We start from the raw sequence: 25,750 nt of genomic DNA, 5'->3' as shown, positions 1-25,750 counted from the left end.
GCGGAGCCTTCAGATATCAGGCCCCCACTGCTGAAAGTTTCTTCCTGTTAAAAGGGAGTTTTTCCTTCCCACCTTCAAAGTGAAATTAATTTTATTGACTGAATAGTTATATATGTGATATATATCCTGATCCAGTTTCTAATCTGTGCTCTACTATTCCAGCAGTGTAAGATACCCTTAGCAGCAGATTAGAACCAACATTTATATATTTATATATATATTTTTTTATATATTTGTATAAAATTAACATTTTATTAATAAACATTAATAAACCTTCCCCCAGCTGACAATCTACACTTAAACCAGGCTGTAAATAAAAGAATCAGTGAAAATGTGGCACTCTAAACTGAAACATAACCTGCTACCGAGCAGGTTGAGTATGAGTAACCATGGTGATTTACCTCGGTAATAAGAGAACCGCTTTTGTGACACAGACAACTCTGACTTTAAGTTGAAGATTGCTCACTAACCCCTCTGGTTTCACACATTGCATTGGGCTATGAATCTGTTTCAAATGTTGATTAGAACGATGAGTTAGGGGGACAAACACGCGTCTTCTTGTAGCATGCTTTTTGGGTGGCATATGTTAATGCCGAGCTATATAATGGACTGTTGACCTGTCGAGGGTCTATCCTAGCTCTTGCTCTGTGACATTCTGTTATCTGCTAAGATAAAAGACCTGTTTTGTCTCTGGTACATTTGACCTTGGATGTCCTGGGCTCTGTACTGGGAAGCAAGTTCTTCTGTTAACTTGTTTCACTTACCCTAATGCTGGCAGTCAGGCCGTCTGGTCACATGTACGTGGTTATTACCTGAATAAGTTAACCCAGGGTTTATCAGTTTAGTTGCAAGTCCATTCAGATGAATAGGGCAGTGTTGGCAGCGGCTGACTAGTCACAGACATGGATAAGTCGACTGGCAGCAGAGCAGCTGATTTTACAAAAAAAGAATGAAGTTTATACTGTTTGAAGCAGGGAGACAAGGCCGCATGAAATGCTGACCGTGTGAGTTAAGGTTATATCTGCGCCCTGTCATTAAGGCAATGAAGAATCTGAAGGATTACACTTCTTTTTCCATTAAATTAAACAAATATTTGGATGTGCATGATAAAATTTGCATTCTTATTCTTTCATCTGCAACCCCAGTGGTGTTTAATGGTCTGAGAGCAAGTAAAGAATAAGTAGAACAAAATTAAAACATGGAATTATGCACTTGAAAAATTTGATAGAAGGTCCACCGGTATAAGCCACGTTTTAGGATTATATATTGAAGCATATAGAATAATAGAGAGTTGTAAAATTTTTTGCAGGTACCAGGAGGAAAAATCAAGAAATAAAGCTGATAGTCTAAGAATTCACCCTTACCCCTACTTACCCTCTTACTAGAGGTCTGACTAATCTTCCAGTAATTACGATGCAATTTTCCAGAGCACTGATTGGTCATCTCCAGACTTAACCTTCTCCAGAGCAGATTAGGTCTGCAGTATAAATGGGATAATCATGACAATGTATCCAGAGTGCCGTGCCAAAAAGTGTTTGCCTGTATTTAAAGTGTTGTAAATGACTTGTTGGCCTATAATCTGTGAAGCATGTGTCAAACATATCTTTCATGATTGATATCAGGTCATTTTGAGTCACAAATAACATTCCTGTAGAAGCTGCCATCAGTTTGTTAAAAGCGACTTTTGTATAACCTTTATTTATCCAGGTAAAAAGTCTAATTGAAAAATTAAAAATATCTCATGTTTTTAAAAAAGATCTGACCAAGAGGGCAGCAGAAACTGTACAAACATAACAGTTCTATAAAAATATTTCAAGTAGCCAAAAATTGACTTTTTAATTGTATTATAAAGCAGGTATAATAACTTTTATATATAGCTGTTTGTTGATAATAATCTATTTACCGTTATAAGCAGAGACATTACACAAAGAAAACAAATATAAACATCGGGTATCCTTTTTGGCACAACACCTATTTTCCCGTAAGATAAAGCTGTATTTGGCGTGCTGCTATGCTTTGTAGCTGTAGAAGTGCTTTCTTTATACCTGCCTCTTAGTAAATAAAAATTATTTAAGATCGAAAATTATCAAAGACCTGTGCCATCAAAAAATGACTTCATTAACAACCTGCGGTACTGTGCACAACTCTTGAGTCAGCTGCACAGATCGGGAGCTGATTTTCACTTAACTCTGTCGGGAGTTTGAAAAGTCTGGTGTCTTTTTTTTAAGTTTATACATCGATTGATCAATAATTTTTTATTTGAAGTGATGTTAATTTTGTCCACACAGTCTGATAAAACACAGTCCTTTAAAATTGAAATGTAATCAGATAGCTGACCCACCAACAATTTTTGCCCTATAAACTCACTGCAGTGAAGTTTATTTGTAAGGATATAGTGAAAGGGGCCAGACTCAGGGGTAAAAGCCCTGTTTTTAAAGGCTATGAGTTTAATGGACTCCAAATGGAAACCCATTGGTTAAAAACACTGTCAAAAAGGCGAATCTTTCCTTCTTATTCTGTGTAAAACGACCTCCTTTCCCTCTTTTACGCCTCTGTCTCCTTTTCTCCTCCGGTGGCCAGGCGGGCAGTTTTCACATCAGCGCAGTTGTTGAGGAGGGAGAGAGAGAGCGCGCTCTGGGCTCTATTGTTTCATTCCACTTCTCCTTCTGTTTCTCGACGCGTAAAAACTTTGCGGAGCACCCTCCCCTCTGCTTCCCTCCTCCCCACCACCACCACCACCTTCTCCTCCTCCTCCTCCTCCTCCCCCTTTCCCTGCGTGCGTAATTAGTTGGAGAGTGTTTGGAAACTTGTGATGGCCGTGAAAAAAATCTCACTTTATTTCTGACACCTGTTGCTGAGAGCACAGCTCACAGCGCAGCGAGTGCCACTCTTTTCTGTCGGGACTTCTGGATACTGTCAGTCGCAAAGCTATACCTCTGTACATTCCCACAAATCAACTTTTTTTCTTTGTTCTTTTGCTCTTTCTTTACTCAAACAACGACTTTCGTGTGACACCGAGGAGTGAAAGTCAGACTGTGAAGCGTGCTGCTGTGGGATCTTCCCGAACGGGATATCTCCTTCCATTGAAAACAGCGATCTGTCTGCACTTTCCCAACCGGACAGAGAGTAACAATTTTCGGTCGTTAGCGCTTCTGATGGTGGGTGGAGAAAGTTTTCTTGGACAACCGATCACCGACGTTAATCCAGCACAACACACCAGGTAAGAGCATTCGTTTTAAATACTTTACGAGGTGATAACACAAAGTACACAATGGGAATGTTAGCGGTGGATTTGAGGTGTGTGATTTAACTTTTCAGTGATTTGTGCCATGATTTCTGATAGTTTTACAGTGTTATGTTTCTTTTCTGAATTTGATCTTTGTCCCACAAGATGAGGTAACTTTAAAACTCAAACTTTGCAAGAGTAGATGTGGTTTTTAAATCATAGATCTGAACTTGAAATCTCGCCGTTCCTGCGCTCTCTGAACAGGACATCTGAAGTCAGTGTGAAAACATTTGGGACTTTCTTCCATTTGAACTTTTTGTCCCCTCGATGTTTCCGTTGTCACAGTCTACTTACAGAATGGGCTTATTTCATTGAATTTGGCTCGCACATGACAGTGGTGAAATGCAGAGTGTGTCTGTTTGTGCGTTTGTGCGTGTGCCAACCCCGTCGGCCCAAATGAAGGCAGTCCTCTCGCTTTGCGGTGCAGACCAGAACTATTTTGGTCGAAATGTTGCACAAATGTTTCTCTCAGTTTAGAGAAATTGCTCTGCCTTCATCTGGACCAGAGGACTGGATGGCATCTAAGTCCGACTGTAACTGTGAGGGAATGTTGGTTCACCATTTAATTTTGCTGCCCAGCGTAAAACTCACTGAACCAGGAGTCTCTCCCTATTTTGCGCGAAAGTCTTGGATGTACCAGCTGGAATCTTTTTTTTTTCTTCCTTTTTTCTGAATACCTACTTTATGATACAGTTTGTGGCCTCCGAATTTAGTGTCACAGCTGTATTTTCGAGACCAGCTGTGCAATCAGCAGGTAAAAATGCATGGAATTGGGAAACCATAGCAGACTATCCAAGTTTTCTAGCCTTTGAGGATAAAGTGGAGATGAAACGGTAAAAATAGGACATGCAACCCTCTATATTTTGTAGCACTATGAAAGTGTATTTAAATGTCTTGATAATATGGATTCTTGTGTCCTTATGTAGGAGTTTCTGTGTGTGTTCAAGTTAATGACACACTCACTATGCACTTTCAAGTTTTTATGGTGACTGTTGACCACTAACAATGGGAAAAGTAAACCATTTAGCATAAAGAATAGCATCTGGGTTAACCTTATTGTCTAGTTCTTCACACACACTTTCATCCCAAATTCATGGATAACTTTAATATCCATTGAGTGTTCTCTCATAATAAACTCCTTAAACTTTAGCTGAATAGTCTAGCAGTGTTATTGAGGCTGATGTGTCTTTTTCATTCCTTACAAAACAGAAATAAATTCATATTCAGATTTCAGCAGAATCTATTGTGGCACATTTCTGTTTAAAGGAAAAAAAGAGAGGATAAATCCTCAAACTCTCAGGTGTCCACCTTTGGGGTTGTGTCACGAAGGACATACAGCCTAAAAAATCTGCCAAATCAGACACATCCATCCGCTGTGGCGACCCCTTGTGAATAAGGGAGCAGCCAAAAGTAGTTTATTATCATTTATAAAGACAAGTTAAATTAACTGGTGACAAATGCAGCTTGGTGTTGTAACTGAGACATGTTTGCAAGAAGGTGACCTAGCAGAGGATGATGAGTTTTTTAACCGCCCAGGATTCATGTTCGACGATGTTATGGCTGCAGACGAGCTGAGAGAATGTCGAGGTCGTCTTTGGCAGTGACGTCTCCGGCTCACTTTGTGTTTCTCATGGTTTTAAAATCCGAAACCCACATGAAATGTGGCCCGAGCCGACAGCCGGGCCGATAAATCCTGCAAGAGGAGAGGTGGTGTGTGTGTGTGCATGTGTGTGCCTCTGTGTGTGTGTGTTTCAGGATAGATAGTAACATTAGATGTGTAGATAGGGGTGCTGAAAAGTGTTGCTGTCAACAAGTTAGCCATTAGAGAGAGATAATCTCTCTTCCTCCGCCCTCCCGTCTCAGTCAACTTCTGTTCTTTCTCTCCATCCCCCTCACTGTTTCATTCAGGACCTTCATTTTCATGTGCCTCATCTATTCTTACTTTTCTTCATTTTCTCAACTTAGGTTTGGTTTGGGTTTGGCGAGCAGTGAACCAAACTTTTAGACTCACCCGATTTTATGCAACAGTAACATGTGGAAACTGTTGAGCAGTTAAAATATACGTGGGTGCTGTCAAATCTGTATTCCGAACATCTTCTCATTCATTTACCTCTCTCCGCCTGTCTGCCCTCTAACTGGTGAGAAAGACCTTTTCTTTAACTGAAGCGCCTCTTGAGTGTCTCATCCCCTGGGACTCGGTAATTAGGGAAGGGGAGTAAGTGAGTATGTGTATTTGTCTCCGCACTAGACATTTGAGAAGATGGCTTGTCTGCAAGCACAAATGGGGCCTCAAGGTCATTCAAGAAAGCATTGTGAGGTCTGTGTGTGTTTGTGTGTGTCCCGCGTGTTCAGACGCAGTAGATTTGGGAATAAGGAATAGGAATTAGGAATATTTAATTAAAGTGGTTGTTCAAACATGTGATTCTTCTAAAGTGAAAATAATCAAATTTAAGTTTTTGAATGGATTGGATTTTAGAATCACCTTGTCTGCACTCAGTGTGTTACGTGAATGTGTAACGTGTGTGTATTTCAGCCTTCCAGGAGCACTAATGACTAAGTTGGACTCTCTCTCTCACACGCACGCACAGATGGTGGTCAGTTTGAAGAGGATGGCCTCTTCAGCTCTCTAGCTGAAGAGCTGCTGTTTTAAACTCTTATTTCTGATTGGCTCTATTGAATCTTTGGAATTCTTCTCAGTGTGTAACCCTCCAGTCCTCCCCTGATGTATTTTTGATTTCAATGAAGAGGTTTGCAACTTACTCTTAAAATTTAAAAACTGATTGTGTCGCGACCTGAGCGACACATTTTTTTTTTAACAAAGTTCCTTTCTATTATAAAATAAATACCCTATAAAATATTAGCAAAAACTATTTTGTCATCCCAAAATTCCTCATTTATGAGAGCTGTGAAATACAGATTAGCACGATTTGCAGCATTAGCTGTATGCACTCTGATTAAACTCAACACTAACACTATTTTGGGGTAGCTCATGATCTCACGGAAGTACACTTTTCTCCAGTGACTCGAGAAAAGACGTGCGCCCAACGTGGGGCTCGAACCCACGACCCTGAGATTAAGAGTCTCATGCTCTACCGACTGAGCTAGCCGGGCTGTGTGTATGGTGCACAGACATGCTGTGAGTCATCGTAATATGATATTCCGCGGTCTTGCGCTGTGCTCAGGTATGAAAAAGCAAATCAATAAGCATAAAAGACGCGCAACTTCTAGGTCTGATTACTGAAGCCTACATTCTGCTTATTGGACACCAGGGGGCGACTCTTGTGCTTGCAAAAAGACCATTGAAAAACAGCCGTTTATCTGTGACCTCCGTGAGTACTTTCCTGATGTCTTTCCGCCCTCAGGCACTACTTTCAGGTCATATCGTAAAGAAAATTAAAATGGTGACAGGACAGGATGACCTTACAGTGGCTACATGCATCTTTTGCCCTGCGGTACAGTGTTTTTAAAAATTACTTATTAATGCTGTAGTTTTTAATAAGGTTGATGCTCCAAAAAGTTCTGTACTACAAGGTGAAGGCAGTGTGTGTGTGTGTGTGTGTGTGTGTGTGTGTGTGTGTGTGTGTGTGTGTTTGGCCCTTCCTTCTGAGTCGGCGGTTCAGGCTATGACATGATGTCATTGGGGGCAACAGGGTGGAGTGAGATGGGGTTAGAGTTTGGCTCAGATCCTGACTCCAGCAGCCCCAAAAATGTGTCTGACCAGCAAGTATGTGACTGGCCCCGCTTGTCTGTGCGCTCGTACATGTGTGTGAGCATGTCAGCCTCAGTGTGTCAGTGTATGCGGATGTGTATGGTCAGTGGTAGCAGTGGTCAGCAGCTGTATGCTAGCTGTGTCCTACACTAATAGTAAAAGTGGTTTATTGGGCACTTGACAGGGCCTGAAACCATTTTATAAATCTGGCGGCTGGTACGACGGAGAGACACGCACACCATGCAGCCACAAGACACACAACATAACACCAGAGGAGCTGCAGCTACTGAGCACTGTTGTGTCTAGGAAAAGGAGAAAATGTCTCTCCTTACCATAGATTCACATGTTTTAAACCCGCGACAATAGAATTTGCCTATGATGAGCCAACTATGAGTGTAGATTATAACTCTGTTAGTATCAATTATCAGTTTATTTCACTTTTGAAGAGACTTCAACTTGCAACTCAGATGTGGCACAAACTGCATTTCCTCTTATAGCCACTTGAGGCAGGCTCCAAAGTGAGCCAGTGCCCATAAACTCCACAGTTAACATGAACACCTTATGAAAATAGCATGTTTACAGCCTAGTACAAAGAATTAGCTAATTCCCCCCTTCATAATAACCGTATGATGTGAGAATTTGTTTAAAATTCACCTATTTTGATGCTGTTGCAGCTTAAAATCAGGGCGTGGGTGCTTTGATCGACTGATGTACTGTTACAAGCAGCTGTAGCGGACGGCTGTCTGCTAACTGTCACCTTTTGCTGGGTTGTGTGTAAATGTTTGCTTCAGTTTCGGTTGGTGAAACTAGTATTTACAAAACCAACAAGGCCAAAATGTTAACATGAAACCTTCAAAATGTAGAAACCATGGAGTCTCATCTCACTGAGCAGCCTTTCATTAAATTCCTCTATCATCAAAAGTATCATTTGTCAGTGTTGCGGTGCATAGTGTGTAAAAGTTGCCAACACTGTGCTGACTCAATAACTGCAGAGCTCCAAACCTCCTCTGGCATTAACATCAGCACAAAAACTGCGCGCTCGTAACTTCATGATGTGGGTTTCTGTGGCTGAACACCTCCTGCAAGTGTAATGTACATGTGGCTGAGCACTTCTTTCTATACGGCATTTCATCATATTGACAATATTTTATTGAATTATCTGGTAGGTATTCATATTGTAATATTGTTCTTTGGGACACTCAAATGTCTAAGTCCGGTTGATGATGTTTAATGTCTGTGTATAGTTGTCACGACTGGTTGCTGTACTGGAAACAGGAAACCAGAAGTTGTCTCCTTTATCTTCATTTTAAATTGACCAATTACACCTTCATATATTTGTAGTTTTTTCATGTCCAAATTAAATGCACAAAAGTTTAAACTGACTGTGAAACTGTGTATTTTATAGTTTTGTGTAACTGAGATTTATCAGTGTTACTTTACTAGAAAATACATGAAGACATGAGTGTCGGAAACATTACCCTGCCCCCAGTTTGGAACATGTGACATCACGGGGGACCTGCAGTCTGCACACCTGAGAAAGTTTCTTGAAATAAAACTGTGTTACAGCACATACAGTAAATCTAAACAACAAAATTCTCATTTTCCTTTCCTCTCAGTTGCCCTGATCCAGCACTGATAAAACTATCAGCAGCACACCTGCACTGGGGTTGAAAGCCAGTCACACACACACATGCGCAGGATATAGACAATACACAAACAAAAACTCAAACAGATGGGGACAAGCATTTTATTTAGCACATGCTCACTACAGTAGGTCTGTTCTCATTACGTTTTAACTCTGTCCCGCTTTCTTGTTTCCTCTTTGTTTGTTCTCCTTTTTGTCTTCGTGCACCTCAGTACTTCTTTGACTGAATAGCGATTCAGTATTATTTTGGCTGAAACCCTAATGAAGGCGTTTTCTATTTTTGTCAAAAAATGTACGATGAAAATTAAGACTGTCACACTCATGTGGCAGAGCAGTTTCCCTATTCCCATTTTTAATAAAAAAAAATATGTCAATATACTGTTAAAAAATGACAGTCAGCATGTTTTTATACTGATAGGACTGAGCATTAACCATAGGACTCTATCCAAGACCAGTTTGACTTAGTAGTAGTTGTTTGAACTCTTTCGCCTCTTAACTGATTTATATTAACTTTTGCTTATGAAAGGGCATTGCAGTTAGTGCTGCTCTTTCTCTTGGATTGAATCTCTTGGATTATGGCAGTCTTCTACTGTAATACATCAAAAGCTCAATACTCGAGTGTAAGTGTGCAGTGGAAGTAATGAAAATGGGCTTGGATGATGGCATTTTTTACAGCAAGATGTAGAAAACAACCCTAAAACCCTGAGCATCTTTTTCTAAGACGATCACTGCTGGACTCGGTGTATGGAGAGGTCCTCTGCATTCTTAGAACCAAATGTCTGTTGTGTGGACGGCCCATCATTCTCACTTCATACTGTTTTTTCAATTATTTGTAGTCTACTTTAAAATCCTTGCGCCCAACGTGGGGCTCGAACCCACAACCCTGAGATTAAGAGTCTCATGCTCTACCGACTGAGCTAGCCAGGCTGTCGCTACATAGACTAACCATGAAATAGCACCATCTAATATTAGGGAGTAGGGAGTTTTTCCTTGCCGCTGTCGCCAAAGTGCTTGCTCATAGGGAGTCATCTGATTGTTGTCGTTTTCTCTGTATTATTGTAGAGTCTTTACCTTACATAAAATTACCTTACATTACAATATAAGGCCCCCGGGGCCTGTTGTTTTTGTGATTTGGTGCTAAATCATTAAAACTGAAATGAGTAGAAGGATAGCAGCAAGAGTGATAGTGAAGAAAATGCGTTGTCAAGAGACTGCATACCACCGATTGGTTAGTCAGTGGCGTCATTCGATGAGTCATAAGAGATGCTCCTTCACAAAACCACCATTTTTGAAACCCAGCAACGGCAAAATGGCCACATAAAAACCAGCACCATGGTCCCTAAGTCTGACAAAAAGCCGCAGGAATACCATCGTTTCGACATCTTCCATTGTTGTGTGTCTGTGGCATATGACATCACTTTTGGCCGTGGTGGTATAACCATGCACATTAGGTGGTACCAAATTGTAATGGAAAACGTTTGAAACTGAGTGAAGGCACTAGTGGAAAAGGCCTATTAGTTAGAGGGTTAGATGGCTTGGACGTGCAGAAGATTGGGGCTGGATATTATGGGCAAAGGGTGAATGAAAGGGGACATGTAGACGGGTTGAAGGGGGTGTTGTGTTCTAAAAGCTTGCGCCCAACGTGGGGCTCGAACCCACGACCCTGAGATTAAGAGTCTCATGCTCTACCGACTGAGCTAGCCGGGCTGGTTGAGGATCTCAGATGAAATGCTAGAGACACGTGTAATATCTCAAGCACTACAATAAGAGTGATCTAGTCCAGTTGTTTAATGATAAGATTTGTTTGATCAGTTTCTGAAAAGGTATAAATCGCTCTGTCCCCATCGGCTTGGAACTTTTTATTCTGATGGAAGTGTTTAATAAACTCTCTTAGATACTTGCTTAGAGGTTTGATATGCCCCTTGTTGTGTCATTAAGATGTTTAAAAAATCAAGTTTTTCACACTGATCTATTTTTTTGGCCATGTTACCTTAGATGACCGGACACGGTTCGTGTGTGTTTGTGTCTGGTGCGTCGCTTGTTTGTTGACCCTTTTTGGTCATCTCACTCTGGCCGCTGTCAGCCTGTCAAAACACAGCAATGAATGCATCTGTTCACATCAGCAGAGTTTTCCTTTGCACACACACAAACACGCACACCTCCAACTTGACTCCCGTTTGGAGGATGCGAGCTGGTTTACTGCAAATGCAAAACATTTTCATAAAATTGATAATAAGCACTGTTTCTGATGGATGTAAAGGGAGACGGATAAAAGAAAGGGCAGAGGAAAGCACAAGTCCAGATGAAGAGAAAGAAAGAGTGATGGTAATGAGTGAGGTTTTGTCAGTCAGATGAGAGACTGAAGAAGTCACTTGGATGAGTGACGAAACGTTTCTCCCACAAAACGCTACGTCCAGATGAACAGATTCAACTTTTGGAGAGTCAGATGAGAGGAAACTCTGCCTCTTACTGGTGAAGATCTGCTACTGCAGCACATCAAAGGAAACATGAAGGGAATAAAAACATGAGAACACAAGAGTGTTGTATGACTTAATAATTGCAGCGCTGTGTTTTATGCATCACGGATTTGGATCACTTTGCAGTCACTGCTGTTATCTTTGTGCTTTGCAGAATTTTAAAAAATATATAAACCGTGTGGAATAAAGAAAGTCAGCTAGAGAAATGGCAACAGATGAATTCAAATGATCCCTTCACCATCGCCAGGTTTCACTTGTTTGTGAGTCTTACCGCATAATAAAACGCCGGCGTATGATCCACAAAGTCTCACAACAGTGAGTTTCAAGCTCTTACAACTAGAAAGGCTCCTCACTCTCCGTGTATGTAGTTTAGGTGTTTTTTGAATTCTTGCTATTTTTCATCTTGTCTTTTGCTTTTCTGTTTCATGCAAAAAATCATCCTTTATTTTTTGGTCTCTTTTCACTCTTGTCTCTTGTGTTTTCTTCCATGTGTGTGTGTTGGAGGAGTGGTTACAATATAATGAGATTCCCAGTGCCCAGGTGTTCTTTCTAGATAATTACTGAGTGTGTTTTTTTTGTAGCCAATCTCTGAACTGAGGCAATACCAAATCTGTCAGCACACCCACACACACTCATGGGAAGAGGGCGAGGGGTGGGGGATTAAATCAGAAATTTATTCCCACTATCTTGTTTCTGATGGCAAAGCAAAAAAGAAAAAAGAAAGAAATGCTGTGGCTCTCATTTTAGTTGTGAATCTTTGTTTTGTTCCCTCGTTCTACCTTTTTCTTCAAGAATTCCTTTATTTTCTTTTTTCCCAGTCTCTCTCCTCTGAGCATCCTCCTTGTGTTTATCGTACACTCTTGCCTGCAGTGTGTGTGTCTGTGTGTGTGTGCGGAAGGATCAACAAAACATTAGTGCATCGTCTGGTGGGAGGGGGAAAAATCACAGAGCGAGCACACGACATTGATTTACACACAAATACGTGCGCAATTTTTGTTTTTCAAAAACACATCCATCACTGATTGGCTGAAGTGATTTATTAGGAAGTGATTGTTGCTGAGGTTTTGTAGACTGGACAGACAGGAGCAGAGCACTGCATTGCGTTATAAAAAAAAAGAAAGAGGACACTGACTCTTTGCCAAATGAGCTTTCTGGATAACGAGGAGACTGTTTCACCTATGTTTGTCCAGTTTCTTTGAGGTTTTATGACTCCGGGCTGCTTTATACCCCGCACTGAACATCGAGAGAGGCCGGGGCCTGCAGTTAATTGAGTAAATTGTGCACCAACATCATTTCACAATGCTAAAATTAAAACACTGTCACTGTTTAATCCATTTCTTTAATGAGATTGTTAATGAAAAGAAAAAAAAGGGTTTGCATTATCCTTTAAATGAAAATCGAGACAAAGCAATCTCTGCAAACGCTTTGTTAAAAAAGACAATTTAGTCACTGTACTTTGGAGTGCATTAACAAAGTGCAGTGAAACAGTAACAATATTCTAGCACTGCTTTATAAAGCTGTTGGCAGTGGCTGTTTTGGGCAGCAGCTCACAAACCTTTTAAACCCTGCTAATCTTCGGGCATAAAGGGTTAAAACACTTAGCCCCTGAATTTTTATCCTGCATATTTTAACACATCCGGCAGCATATATTTCACATCAGCGTCTGCCACTGCTGAGCTGCCGCATCGTCTGTCAGGCGCACATGCTGCCTGAATTGAGATCAGAATTACGTTTGTCATCACCTTCAGTTAATGTTCAGGAGTCTGTCGTGTCGGTGGTGCAGTGACAGCAGGACCTCGGCTTAAAAAAACGCCTTTATATGAAGCAGCCTCTTGCTAAACGGTCATTCATCACATTTTACACTGTCACAAGTTGCTTTCTTGTCTGTAACATCTGAAGTTTATCACAATTTTATGGCGCTGTTTCTCTTTATAATTGTTTTTTATGTGACTTTATGAGCCACAGCTGCCATAAATCACAACGCTCTGCATCTACAGCACTCAAATGTTCACCGTCAGAGGACTTTCTGCTGGTTTCCAGAGGCTGAAGTTTTCAAACGAGCTGCTGCTGCAGTAACGGTGAACGCAGACAGAGGGCACTGCATCACTGGGGCTCCTCTCTGAGATACTGGACACCTAACAGAGCAGAAGAGAGGGAGGCTCGGGCAGGGGTGAGAGGTTAAAGGGGGAGATGAAAGGATACAGCAGGAGGAAAACTGAGGGAGTAGGAATGCGAGGACAGGAGATGGAGGAGATAATCAGTGCTACGAAGAGATGGCAGTTAAAGCGCTGGTGTGAATCCTCCCCCACTCACTTGCCCATCATCCTCTGTGGATTTCCTTTTTGTCCTGGTCACTTTGATCAAATAAAAATCGCAAACCGCAGCTATTCTTCCTACAACCTTTCTTTACTACCTCTCTCTCTCACTCTCTTTCTCTCTACCACTGTCTGACCAGTATCCTCCTCCCCTTCTTCATTCCCATCATGCGTGGTTGGGTCCAGGCCATTTGCTTCCACTCCAGCAGGGCCGTACCATTAGTGACCAGCAGGGGAATTGCATTTCTCTGCATGCAGCTGGTTACAGGTGTGGTGATGCTCTCTCTGTCATTCAGTCTCTCGCCATTAGCATCAATTTCAGTGCAGTCGCCCGTACAGAATGCACATCAAACAGGAAATAAGATCAGTCAAGTTTAAGGAGCCCAAAACAAAGGTAGGAGGTGTTTCTGGCCGATGTTTAGCCTGTAAGTCAAAGCCTTTCCTTATTATGTAATGGGACTATGGACTGTATGTAGTGTAGTCATCAGGAGAGCTACATTTACAAACAAACATCAAAACGATTAAATTATTGGTTATATCTGTAGGAAGGAGGTTAAACACAGAGGTCCAGAGCCCCTGGATGAAACAAAAAATTTCCTTCTCTCATATGATTTCTTTTTTACTTCAACCACCTGCGGTCTGCCTGCCAGTTCCTCTGAATTCTCTTCAAATTTTCATGGTCCTGTTTTTTTAGATCTCATGAGTTATGGCTTCTGTTTTGATTTTGTTGTTGTTCTATTGAACTACAAACATTGAAAAAAAAACCCCACATATTCACTACTAAAAGTAAAGAGTGACTGCAGCGAAGCATTTCTATTGTTTTTAACACTGAATTTCACTTCAGCTCTACTTAACTCCTCTCCGACAGACAAGGCTCACAGACTGGTTGTGCCACACCTTTCTCTGCAGGTAGACTGGCCATCTTGGATGACAAAGGGTTTTTATGAGAATGTAAGGGAAAGAGAGATAAAGAGCTTTGAGAGTGAGCTCTAATTTTTCGTGCTTAAAATAGCACCGCCCAACGTGGGGCTCGAACCCACGACCCTGAGATTAAGAGTCTCATGCTCTACCGACTGAGCTAGCCGGGCTGCGTTCTCAACACCTATCTTCTAGACAATATGAACATGAACATAAAAAACTAAACTGGAGCGGTTACAAATTCAGTAACATTTTATCCCCAGTGTTTCTCTATCTCTATCATTGCAGTTTTTTGCTCCTTGTCTTCCCTCCTGTTTTCTTCAGTCTCCGCCTTTGCATTGTTTTCCCCACCTACTCATAGCTCATCCCTAATCAGAGAGATCCCCTGCTTTGCTGTCCACTCTGTGAGTTTCTGCGTTTTTCCAGTGTGGATTCTTTGTTTTTCCCTCTTTCTTCCTTTATGCGTTTTGGGATTATTCTTCAGCCACAATAAAGGTTTGCTTTTGTTCAGCATTCAGTCTCCCCTGTCCTCCATTTGGGTCCTCCGCAGCACATCCTGACAGAATGCCCATTATCAGTTGTTATCAGTCCCATACACATTGCCAGCTCATTTGGAACAGCAGTGCTTATGTAGGAGATGGTAAATGTTGTAAGCCTGCTTGCATGCTTCACGTGGAAAAGGCATTTATTTTAACACTAAAAGTTGCTATTTCTTCATCTTAATAGCATCTGAAAACAAAAGTAAACAACTTAATGTGACAAAATGTAGTGTGAATAAAATGGATCTTGAACCAATGTGTGATTGTCCGGCATCCAAAAATTAGAATTGTGTTGCTATTTTAACCTGGAAGTACCTGTTTTATCCACTGAGCAAGGCAGAACAACCAACGCTGAATGAGGTGATAACTACTTATTTGCAAGTGGAGGAGCCATCTACAGACTATATGAATGGGACTGATATCAGCTGATATAGCAACTGGTTATTCAGCGCGCTGATAACATTCCAAATGTGTGCAATAGAAGTTAAATTAACAGCACTGGATGTTTCCCCCACTTTAATTTGGTAGCAGTTATTTCAGCCCACTCTCATTGCCAGAGCATGAAATACTGCAGTGTTGTCAGAGTTGCTGGAGTCTCACAAATACCTAAAAGGTGTTGGTATCCAAACCTAACAAGCGAGTAAAAGCAGAAGTAGAAGGTAAGTAAAAAAGTCCAATTTAATGTCTAGCGGGAGTTTGTTAAAGTAGAAAACCCAGAAATGGTAAAACCTGGATTGAAACTGACAGTCTGATGGGTTTAGGGCATGGTTACAAGAGGATTTTTTTGTACATCTCAGGATGTTACATGTGTGTACCAAATGTCATATATCGGCATCAAACACAGCAGTTGGTTTCCTCCATAGCAATTTGCCCATTTTGCTCCCCCCATGTAAGAAATCCATAAAACCTGTACATTTTCTGTAAATTTTCCTGATGCGTGTGTAAAATCTCCTCACTTTTCCTTTTGTAAATAATATAAAATTGAGCAGTAATTGTTTTTGGTATGTGTACAATCATTGCCGGCAAAACGTCGATTTTGTTTCCGATGGCTGTTGAAGGGTTCGAGGGCTACCCTTGGTCACCGATTCTGTTCATAATTTTTTACATTTCTAGGCAAATGCAGGTGACAGAAGCCTCAGGATTTTATCTCTGCTCTTTGCAGATGATGTGGTTCTGTTGGCTTCACACCTATGGTTACATGGTCGGTAGTGAGAGAAAGAACAAAATCGCAGATACAAGTGGCAGAAATGAGCTTTCTCCAAAGGGTGGCTGCCCTCTCCCTTAGAGGTAGGGTGAGGACTAATAGGCCACTATTTCTCCACATCGATAGGACCCAACTGATGAAAGCGGTACTGCTGCCCCGACAGCATCAAAATGAGAAGAGGCAAAGCTGAGATAGCTTGGACATGATTGATTAGTGATATATTAGCAAAGGGCATTGATGCCAATGAAAGGGGGTTGTTGTGAGGATACAAGGGATGGGGGGAGATAGTGGTGATATGGTCCAACTCCAATTAATTTTGTTCTAAAACAGATGCGCCCAACGTGGGGCTCGAACCCACGACCCTGAGATTAAGAGTCTCATGCTCTACCGACTGAGCTAGCCGGGCTGTTTGAGGTGCAGCCCTAGGTAGTTCAGGCATCAGACAAGGATGTCTCCTGGGAGCTTCTAGGGTAAGGTGTTCCTGGCACGCAGGTCTTGGGGCAGACCCAGGACATGATGGTGAGATTATATCTCTAAGCTATTTTGGGAACCCCTTGTTGTTTCTCTGGACAAGCTGGAGGAGGTGGCTAGGGAGAGGGAGGTCTGGGCTTACTGCTAGCCTCCCAGTATAGACCTTCATATCTCTTTAAAAGTGGGCCATCCTTTCTAGGTGTGCAGTAGCAAGTGCATCATGGCCACATCTGACAGAACAGCAGCATGGGACTCCTTGGGATCAGAAAATGTTGCTCATTTATGAGTTTTTTCAAGTAATAGTCACTCCAAAGAATTTGATAATACACACAAATACCCACAAACTGTAATTGCAGCAGTTCTGAGACAGTTAACTGAATCTTCTTCCTTTCCATCACTAGATTTTCTTGGTGTTTGCTGAATTTGCTGAAGAAATCAAAGTATTTCTGACTAAATTAACCAATTAACAAAAAAGACTGTAGATACAAATTTGAGATCCGTGTTGTAGTCAATGCAGTGTGATTCTTTTTAATTATACTTCACAATTTTACTGTTGTTTGAAAAAAACACACACACTCACATTTTTCTGTTGAACACACGCCGAGTGCTGCACAGTAAACTCCAGCTAGCAAAGTGTGACTCATCAAAAATCATTTCTTCTTTCTCTGTCGTTGCCTCTTTTTTCTCTGCCTGTCAACAACTCCCCTCCTCCTTTCTTTTCAATCTTTCTTCCCTATCCACTTTCTCTGTCCCACCCCTCCCCCTTTCCACATCATTCGATACATACAAACACACACATGCGCACCCCTCCAGCTCTCCTTCAGTCCTGCCTAACTATTCTGTGGGCACGGTGCCCAGGAAGCAGCACGAGCAGGGCAGGGAGCTCCGGGCTGAGCCCCGCAGCCACACCGGCACCCTGTAAGCCTAGAAAGCAATAGGAGCAGAGAATGTGAAAAGGAGAAGCATTGCGAGAAAAGAGACGCAAGGAGCGGATTTTAAAGGAGGAAAGGGTGAAAAAGAGGGTAGAAAAGTAGAAGTGAGGAATCTGGCTGAGAAAGGATAAAGAGATAAGAGGATGCAATAGCAGGGGAGACATGCAACAGAGGAGAGGATTAGAGATGGGGAAGACAAAAGGAGATTAGAAAAACAGATAGATCAATAGACAGAGAGACACAGAGAGAGGAGGAGGAAAGATGCAGGGAGGGAGAATGTGTGAAGCAAGAGAGAAAAAAGAGAGCCGGGCAGACAGCCAGCTCTCCCAGGAGAGATAGGTCAGAGCAACGGACATGTCTCCAGAGACTCTATGTGTGTGTGTGAGTGTGTGGTTTGTGTGAAAGACAGTGGCAAGAGATGGAGGGAGGAGGAGAGAAGAATGCAGAAGAGGAGGAAGAGGAGAGCAGCGGAGCGCATAGAGAAAGAGTGGGGGACTTGTATAAGATACTGTAGTGAATGTCTGAAATGCGACCTTGGAAATCTATATCTTCGCATTTGTGTCAATGAGTTACAACTCGTTGCTGGCATTAGATCTCTAGTTACTGCTGGGTATTATTAGACAAAGGAAGCTGTCTGAAGCACAGATTTCGCATACATTAGTACGTTTTAATACGTGTTTATTGATTGATTGACCTGTCGTTTGCATATCACAGTGCATTTGAGTCTGATGCTAGACGCTGGGCTGTACCACCCTGTCGTTTGCCTGTGAACGAGAAAATAAAGCACCCTGATCCATGTCTGGGTCGAAGCAAAATATTTGAGTTACAATATGAGAGAAGCTTCAAAATTTTAATTCGTGTGTGTGACACACAGAGACGGTTAGGGACGCTCAAGCTCATCTTCCTCGACCAGTTTGGGGGGAAAAGGCAATAGTGATATGAATGCTTAGAAACTGTAGAAAAAGAGAACAGAGGAGAGAGGCTCAGTGCATCATGGGAGAGCCTACAGCAACCTAGGACAACTAAAATCTAATGGAAAAATAATAAATCAGTGACCACAGCCAAAGGGATTCAAACTGAATTTTGGCAAACGTGTTTGCTGCAAGCAGCCTGCTCAAATGTGATTGGTCAGTAGTTCTGTTAGTAGTAGGATTTATTAATAAGATAATAGGTTAGTCAAAAAAAGAAAAGAGGCATCCCACCTGATGTGCTGAGTTGCTAACATTGCACCCAGGTACAGATATAAAAGTACCCCTTCTGTGTGTCTGGTGGCTTCAGCTTATTATTTACACAGGCAGGTTTTTAAATGTTTTAACTACCAATAAGAACAATATCCAATAAAGAATTATTATGTATAAGTTGTCGACTACCCACAAAGCATCAGTATGAATGTTTTTAATGTCTAAAGATTGTGTATGCATGCAAGGCCAGTCCAGGTCATAGAATGTGCTGTATGTGTCAATAACAGTGAAGGCCATGGGAATACGTGACCTTGAATTCCACATGTATCTTACACACACACACACACACACACACACACACACACACACACACACACAGTCAAACACAAAGCCCCATGAAATCCTCAAACTCCTAGGGGTCTTTATGAGGCTCTTGCTTTGGTCACGGAAGAACAGGAGGAAATAAGCTGATGGTCTGTGTTTTTAAAAAGAGCAATTATATCTTCGGCACAATACATTTACATGCTGCTATTATTACTCGTTTCAAATAATATCCAAATTTCTGTCTGAATAACAGCCAAAGGGGAAGTGTCATTATTAAAAGTGTGTTTCCGAACAGGTATCGAGAGGAAGTCTGGGTACATGAAAAGGAATAATAGGAGAAAGGTATTAATAAGTCTGAAAAAGACTGGACATGTGTTTTGTAGACTCGTGAATTTACTTTATCGTGATTTTTTCCAGCAATTTTCAAACTGAGATTCGGCCTTAGAGTGAGCTGCCCTTTACTTCCTTTAGTTTCTGTAACTTTCAGGGGAAATGGGGTAAACACTGGCTCCTGCCACCCACCAAGCTAATCGACCTTTTTTCCTAGCAGCCATTTTGACATGTAAACACAGGTGATACTAATGATGCTAATTGAGGCTCTGCACCTAAAGAGCGGAACCTTCATTAATGTCATTGGCAACACCTGTGTTTTCATGTCAAAGTCGGCTGTAATTAGGAAAAAAATAAGGTTCAACAGACCTGAAACATCTTTGTTTTTACCGCGGATAACCACACTGATGAAAACGCAACTAAAGCTAAACTTTCTCAAACAAGCAAAAAGACTAAAACAAGCAAACCCACCCTGGAAGCTAACTGAAACTAAACAGAATATTACTAATAACAATAATAATTTGAAAATAGAAACTTATAATAATTCTGACTTAAATTAAAAAGTACAAAGCTCAGGTACATTACCTTATCTGTAAAGAGACTTTTGCCTGAGATACAGCTCCCCTAAAGTGGTAGGAATGACCTACCATTCATTTAACAATGACTAAACCTACAGGAAATGTACATGCATTACAATATTATAAACAAAAAACGGCACTAAGCGTGCAGAAGGTGGCGCACATGACACCAATTCACTAGCATTGAATTCACCAGAATATCAGCTGCCCTATCACAACGCCACCACGCTCTGATATTACATGGAGTTTGTGCTGTGGAGCTGGCAGGTTAAAGCTCAACTAATGTCCAGTGTGGCTGCGTCAGACATTTGCATTTGCACCTGCACCTCTGTCGGGAAAGTCCTGAAAAGTTTGGGCCTGTAGTGCATGTGCGTGTGTGAAATTAGCCTATGATTACCAATGCTTAATATATGAAAATCACGAAGTTTTTGTACAAATTTGTATATGTATTTTTAGAAGATCAGCCTAAGAGACGGGTGAGCAGTACAGAGACGGACAGTTTCAACTGCTCCGTGTGTGTATTTGTGTTTTTGTGTGTGTGTGTTTGTGTGGTATCTGCATATCAGCTTGTTTTTTGGACACTGGAGTTTGTGCAAAAACTGTATGTTTGTGTCACATTAAAAAAGGAAGTGTTTGTGTGTGTGTATTTTTTATTGTAATCAGTATAGCCTATACACTTGCATTGGATGTGTGTTATCTGCATAATACTGGTCTATATGTATATTCCTGCATTTGAGCTTGTGTATGTGTGGGCTGCTATCCCTTTTATGTGTGTGTGTGTTCGTGCGTGCATGTGTGTGTGCGTGTGCCATGAGCCCCAGTGAGATGCAGCGAGCATGACGGAGAATGACAGCTTGATTTATGGCGAGGCTATAAGTAGAATGACTACTGGTAGAGGAAGAGAGTGTGAGTGTGTGAGGGGGGGAAACATGATAGAGAGAGGGGGAAAAGGGAAGATTGGAAAGGATAGATTGTGGATGGAAAGAAGGGGAGACGGGGGGGGGGTGACAGGAGGAAAAGGGATGCAGGGAGAGTGAGCGAGAGAAAGAGAGATGGTCTGAGCGACAAAGCTAAAAAGGCATTGGACGAGAGAGAAGATGAGTGATGGCGGGCTGCCTTTTTAAAAAAAAAGGGAAAAACGGAAAAGGGTCAGAAAGGGACTGATTGGGATTTTGTGAGAGGCTCTGAGTTTCTATTTGCATATTGCTTAAGTATGGCAGAAAAAAAATGAAAAAACATGACCCAGTCTGCAAGCTGCATGAAAAGACACGTAGAAGAGAAGGAGAGACAGGAGGAGGGAAAGTTTAGCTCTTGTTTGCGAAGGGTTAGTACGCGTTGGTTTAATGACACAGTGCAGTTCACGCAGTGCAGCATGCTCGATAGCAAAAATACATTATCTTCACAATTACATTTACATCTTTAGACGTTTAGGGGATTTTGTTATGCAGAACGGCATATGCAGAGTGCAAATGAGCCTCAGTTCCCTGATCAATAACACTGCAAAGCGAACAATATCCAGGAGAATATTCAAGCGCGACGATGATTACTGTGAATGTCATTGCAGGCTGTGAAATAAAAGATGTTATTATGTTACATTTTAGAGCTTTAATGCTTCATTATTAGTTTTGAAGATCCTCTGCTTGGCTGATGATTTTAAAAACCAAGACTTAGATGTTTTCTAATAGCATGGGAGTCGTTTCTGCAAGGGCTTTGAATGGATCTCATACAATTTAACCTATAAAATGTTCATAAAGCCACTGCAGGTGGGATTAGGGGGAAAAATGTGTCGTGAAACTGAGCTGCAAGAATGCCAGTGTGCTGATATTTCTATCACTCACAATTAACCTCTTAACAACCACCAGGTATCTGGCGACCCATCTAGAGTTGGGTTGAGGTTTAAGTGTGTGGTTCATGTCAAGATCTTTTTATAAAAATGTCACCTATTTAGAACTCCTAAATGTAAAAGCTTTTACAAGAAAAATAAAGGATGGGACTTCTTTTGAAATTTAACATCTTCTGCTGTCTGAAAATGAGCCATTTTTACACGACTAAAACAAAACCCTAAAATTAGGGTAAGATTATCTGCATCCTGATTTATTGTTAATGCTTGATAAAATTGTCGGAAAATATAAAGTGGGGCATGCCAGAAAAGGTTTGAAGACCCCTGTCCTAGCCATAATCCCTACAAACTTAGATGTTTTTATTTAAAAACCTTAGCACTCTCCACCCAGACAAGTATTCGGCACAGCTGCAAAAATATTCATGGTTGATGTAAACAGGAAACATAGCATTAGTAGCACATAGAAATAATATCATGTACTGTGAGTAAGGAAAAGGTAACACCAGACATGTCTTTTAATGTAATTTAATTAATCATTAGTTATTACATGACCAACCGGTCATGGCAGATGGCTGCCCCTCCCTGAGGCTGGTTTTTCGGGAGGATTCTTCCTGTTAAAAGGGAGTTTTTCCTTTCCAATGTTGCCAAGTTCTTGCTCATTGAGGGTTGTCCGATTGTTGGAGTTTTCTCTGTATTATCATAGGGTCTTTATCTTTTGTTTTGATTTGGCACTATGTAAATAAATTCTGTGCTTAGACAGATGATGTAGTTGGGCTACCTAAAACACATGTACGTGTCCCAACACTCTTTTGATCAAACTTTGATGACACTGCTACAGAGGAGGATTGGGGTCAATGACAAAAATCTCTTTATGGGTTGTCATTCAAAAAAAGTATTGTAATGTTTTTAATGTAATGCATTACATTACTTTCTTTAGAAAGTAATTTGTTACACTGTTTGTTACATTGCTTTCCCCTGGTGCAATATCAAGGGCTGAAACTGCCCCATGATTACTAGTTAGAAAACCTTAGGTTACAGTCCCACAAGCTGACACAAATCCCTACTCTAATGATGACACGCGTTCTGTTAGTGTGAAAATAAAGCGATCCCCACTATGTTTCTACTGCAGAAACATGTTCAGGTCCAAATACAGGCTACAATGCTAAAAGCCTGACTGCTCATCACTGCCTTTGTTGCTACTTTAAAATCAGTATCTGGCCCCTGGGCTGGGGTCAGCATACACTCAGCTTTGCAATCAATCTGTGTTCATGGCTAGCTGTTAGCATCTGTTTGTGCAGATGTTGTTTTTTTGTGCAATAAAAAAAAATGTCTACACCTCCACTCCTCAAAAGTTGTAGACTACTCCACCATTTATCTCCTCCCTGCACACAAACCGAATTCAAGTAAGGCCATAATTGTAACTGTAACGTAATTACTGAATGTAGTACAGCAATGCATTGTATTACTACACTACTGAAAAATGGACAGTGTTGGGTGTAACGTTTTACAAAGCAATCCTGTGCTAGATTTAACCTCACCAGAAGAAGCCATGGGAATCAGAAAGGAGTACGTACATAAATAGGAGGAAATCACTGTGTGAGCCTTGCCTTAATTTTTGTGGCTGTCAAGATCGAATCAGGGAGCTTACAAGGGTGTCCCCGTAATTTCTTTCTAACAGTCTCAGCTTCTGCCCAAAGGCTAAAACCCAATCTGTGAGTTTTTTTAAACCAAAACTGGGTCAGCAGCATTTCTAGAAGTTTCTGTCTTATGTCTCCAAAAGATTTCTGGAGTAGTGCAGATGTTAAGTGTGAACAGAAGAAATTAGAAGAGCAGAAATTAAGGCCTCAAAACAAAAAACTGTCAGTGTTAATGTGTTCAAACTTTTAACCCAGCGATAACTTCAACCCCAAAACCAGGTGAAAAAAATGAGGATTTTTGTGCGATTTCCCTTTTCTTTCTTTGTCTTCACATGGCACTTTATTGCTTTGGTCTTTTCATTGCTTTACTTTCTTTTCCTCTTTTTGCAGAGGAAAAGTTGTAATTTTCTACCCTCTGGTATAAAATAGAGGAGTGTTTTCAGGGCAGAGAGCAGGGACGGGGAAGAAACGACTGTGAGAAATATGAGCAGGAGAGACAGATAGAGACAGAAAGAAAGAGAGAGCGCAGTCTTTGATCTATCTCTTGGTAGGAGCTGGTCTTGGCATGACGCCCGAAAACCCCACAGCGCACATATACAGACACACACACACATATATGCACACACATTTAGGGCTCCAGGGCTTTGCTGATTATTTCTACTGGGAGGATCAAACACGCCTGCCCCTCCTCCCCCCCACCCCCCCAATCACCCTCCCTTCTCCATCCTCCATCCATCTATCCATCCATCCTTCACCTATCTGTCTTTTTATGAGACCATCTGTCCAGGCATTCATCAGGCACCCCATCCATTCTTCTATCAGATGGAAAGATCTGATCTAAAAAAGCTAAAACACATAACTTTCCTTACAGTGACTAATTATAACAGACTGTGAAACATATTAAGGGTCTCTGAGTTTTAAATCATCAGTGACTTTGCTGAGCCATCAGCAGTGTGGGTGTCAGGATGGCCGAGTGGTCTAAGGCGCCAGACTCAAGGATGCAGTCCTTTCTCACTCATGGGATTTCTGGTCTCCAAATGGAGGCGTGGGTTCAAATCCCGCTCCTGACAGCATTTTTGGCACTGGAGTTTTTTAACACATGTTGTTTATTGGAACTTTTAGGGAAAAAACGTATCCAACAAGTCTGTTGCTTTGTATTCAGTTGTATTCAGCAGTGCTACATTTTTTAAGGTTTTATGGGGAACATCTTCGCGATATTCAGTATTCATGACAAATTCATACGAAATCACAGTAATTTTAATCCAATTAAATTCCGTTCAGTTTGAGTTTTATTTATACAGCGTCAAATCACAACAACACTCGCTTTTTTATTGTAAGGTAGACCCTACAATAATACATACAGTGAAGTTGTGCTATAATCATCGATTTTGGTTTGTGTGCAGAGAGGAGGTAAATGGTGGAGCAGTCTGAAACTTTTGAGGAGTGGAGATGTAGACATTTTTTTTTATTGCACAAAAAACAACATCTGCACAAACAGATACTAACAGCTAGCCATGAACACAGATTGATTGCAAAGCTGAGTGTACGCTGACCCCAGCCCAGAGGCCAGATACTGATTTTAAAGTAGCAACAAAGGCAGTGATGAGCAGTCAGGCTTTTAGCATTGTAGCCTGTATTTGGACCTGAACATGTTTCTGCAGCAGAAACATAGTGGGGATCGCTTTATTTTTACACTAACAGAACGTGTGTCATCATTATAGTAGGGATTTGTGTCAGCTTGTTGGACTTCAACCTAAGGTTTTTTAACTAGTAATCATGGGGCAGTTTCAGCCCTTGTTATGGTGCCAGGGGAAAGCAATGCAACAAATAGTGTAACAAATTACTTTCTTCAGAAAGTAAAATAATGCATTACATAATAAAACATTACAAGCGCTTTTTTTTTAATGACAACCCATAAAGAGATTTTTGTCATTGACCCCAATCCTCCTCTGTAGCAGTGTCATCAAAGTTTGATCAAAAGAGTGTTGGGACACGTACATGTGTTTTAGGTAGCCCAACTACATCATCTGTCTAAGCACAGAATTTATTTACATAGTGCCAAATCAAAACAAAAGATAAAGACCCTATGATAATACAGAGAAAACTCCAACAATCGGACAACCCTCAATGAGCAAGAACTTGGCAACATTGGAAAGGAAAAACTCCCTTTTAACAGGAAGAATCCTCCAGAAGAACCAGGCTCAGGGAGGCATGGCCATCTGCTGTAACCGGTTGGGGTGAGAGGAGGAAGACAGGACAAAAGACATGCTGTGGAATTCACACAGGATTTTTTTCAACATCAAAATAGTCAAGGGTTTAAGCCTAATTTTTAATGTTGATCATTTTGTGATCAAAAGATTTTAA

The 25,750-nt window shown here is 41.2% G+C and overlaps 1 protein-coding gene and 6 non-coding genes across 12 annotated transcripts in view; 2 read left to right on the top strand and 5 right to left on the bottom strand.

Annotated features, from left to right (window-relative positions):
* The first annotated feature begins 2,708 nt into the window (after window positions 1-2,708).
* The window catches only part of wnt5b (wingless-type MMTV integration site family, member 5b), an 88,215-nt gene continuing 65,173 nt past the window's right edge, over window positions 2,709-25,750 (top strand). For 2 of the 6 annotated variants that reach the window (XM_031726564.2, XM_039600751.1), the window contains exon 1: window positions 2,710-3,220. The gene's annotated coding sequence lies outside the window, so the exon portion shown is untranslated. Of the gene's footprint in view, window positions 3,221-25,750 lie in introns of all 6 variants that reach the window. The other 4 variants (XM_039600754.1, XM_039600749.1, XM_039600752.1 and 1 more) reach the window with 3 other exon arrangements.
* Window positions 6,325-6,397, bottom strand: trnak-cuu. The gene has a single exon. It is a non-coding gene; the product is annotated as a tRNA-Lys (tRNA).
* On the bottom strand, window positions 9,495-9,567 carry trnak-cuu. The gene has a single exon. It is a non-coding gene; the product is annotated as a tRNA-Lys (tRNA).
* Window positions 10,275-10,347, bottom strand: trnak-cuu. The gene has a single exon. It is a non-coding gene; the product is annotated as a tRNA-Lys (tRNA).
* trnak-cuu lies at window positions 14,448-14,520 on the bottom strand. Its single transcript has one exon. It is a non-coding gene; the product is annotated as a tRNA-Lys (tRNA).
* trnak-cuu lies at window positions 16,427-16,499 on the bottom strand. The gene has a single exon. It is a non-coding gene; the product is annotated as a tRNA-Lys (tRNA).
* Window positions 24,346-24,456, top strand: trnal-caa. The gene is made up of 2 exons: window positions 24,346-24,383; window positions 24,411-24,456. It is a non-coding gene; the product is annotated as a tRNA-Leu (tRNA).

The sequence above is a fragment of the Oreochromis aureus genome, linkage group 17 (assembly GCF_013358895.1).
Source record: "Oreochromis aureus strain Israel breed Guangdong linkage group 17, ZZ_aureus, whole genome shotgun sequence".
NCBI classification, from domain to species: domain Eukaryota; kingdom Metazoa; phylum Chordata; class Actinopteri; order Cichliformes; family Cichlidae; genus Oreochromis; species Oreochromis aureus.
This window is presented reverse-complemented; position numbering and strand designations above follow the sequence as displayed.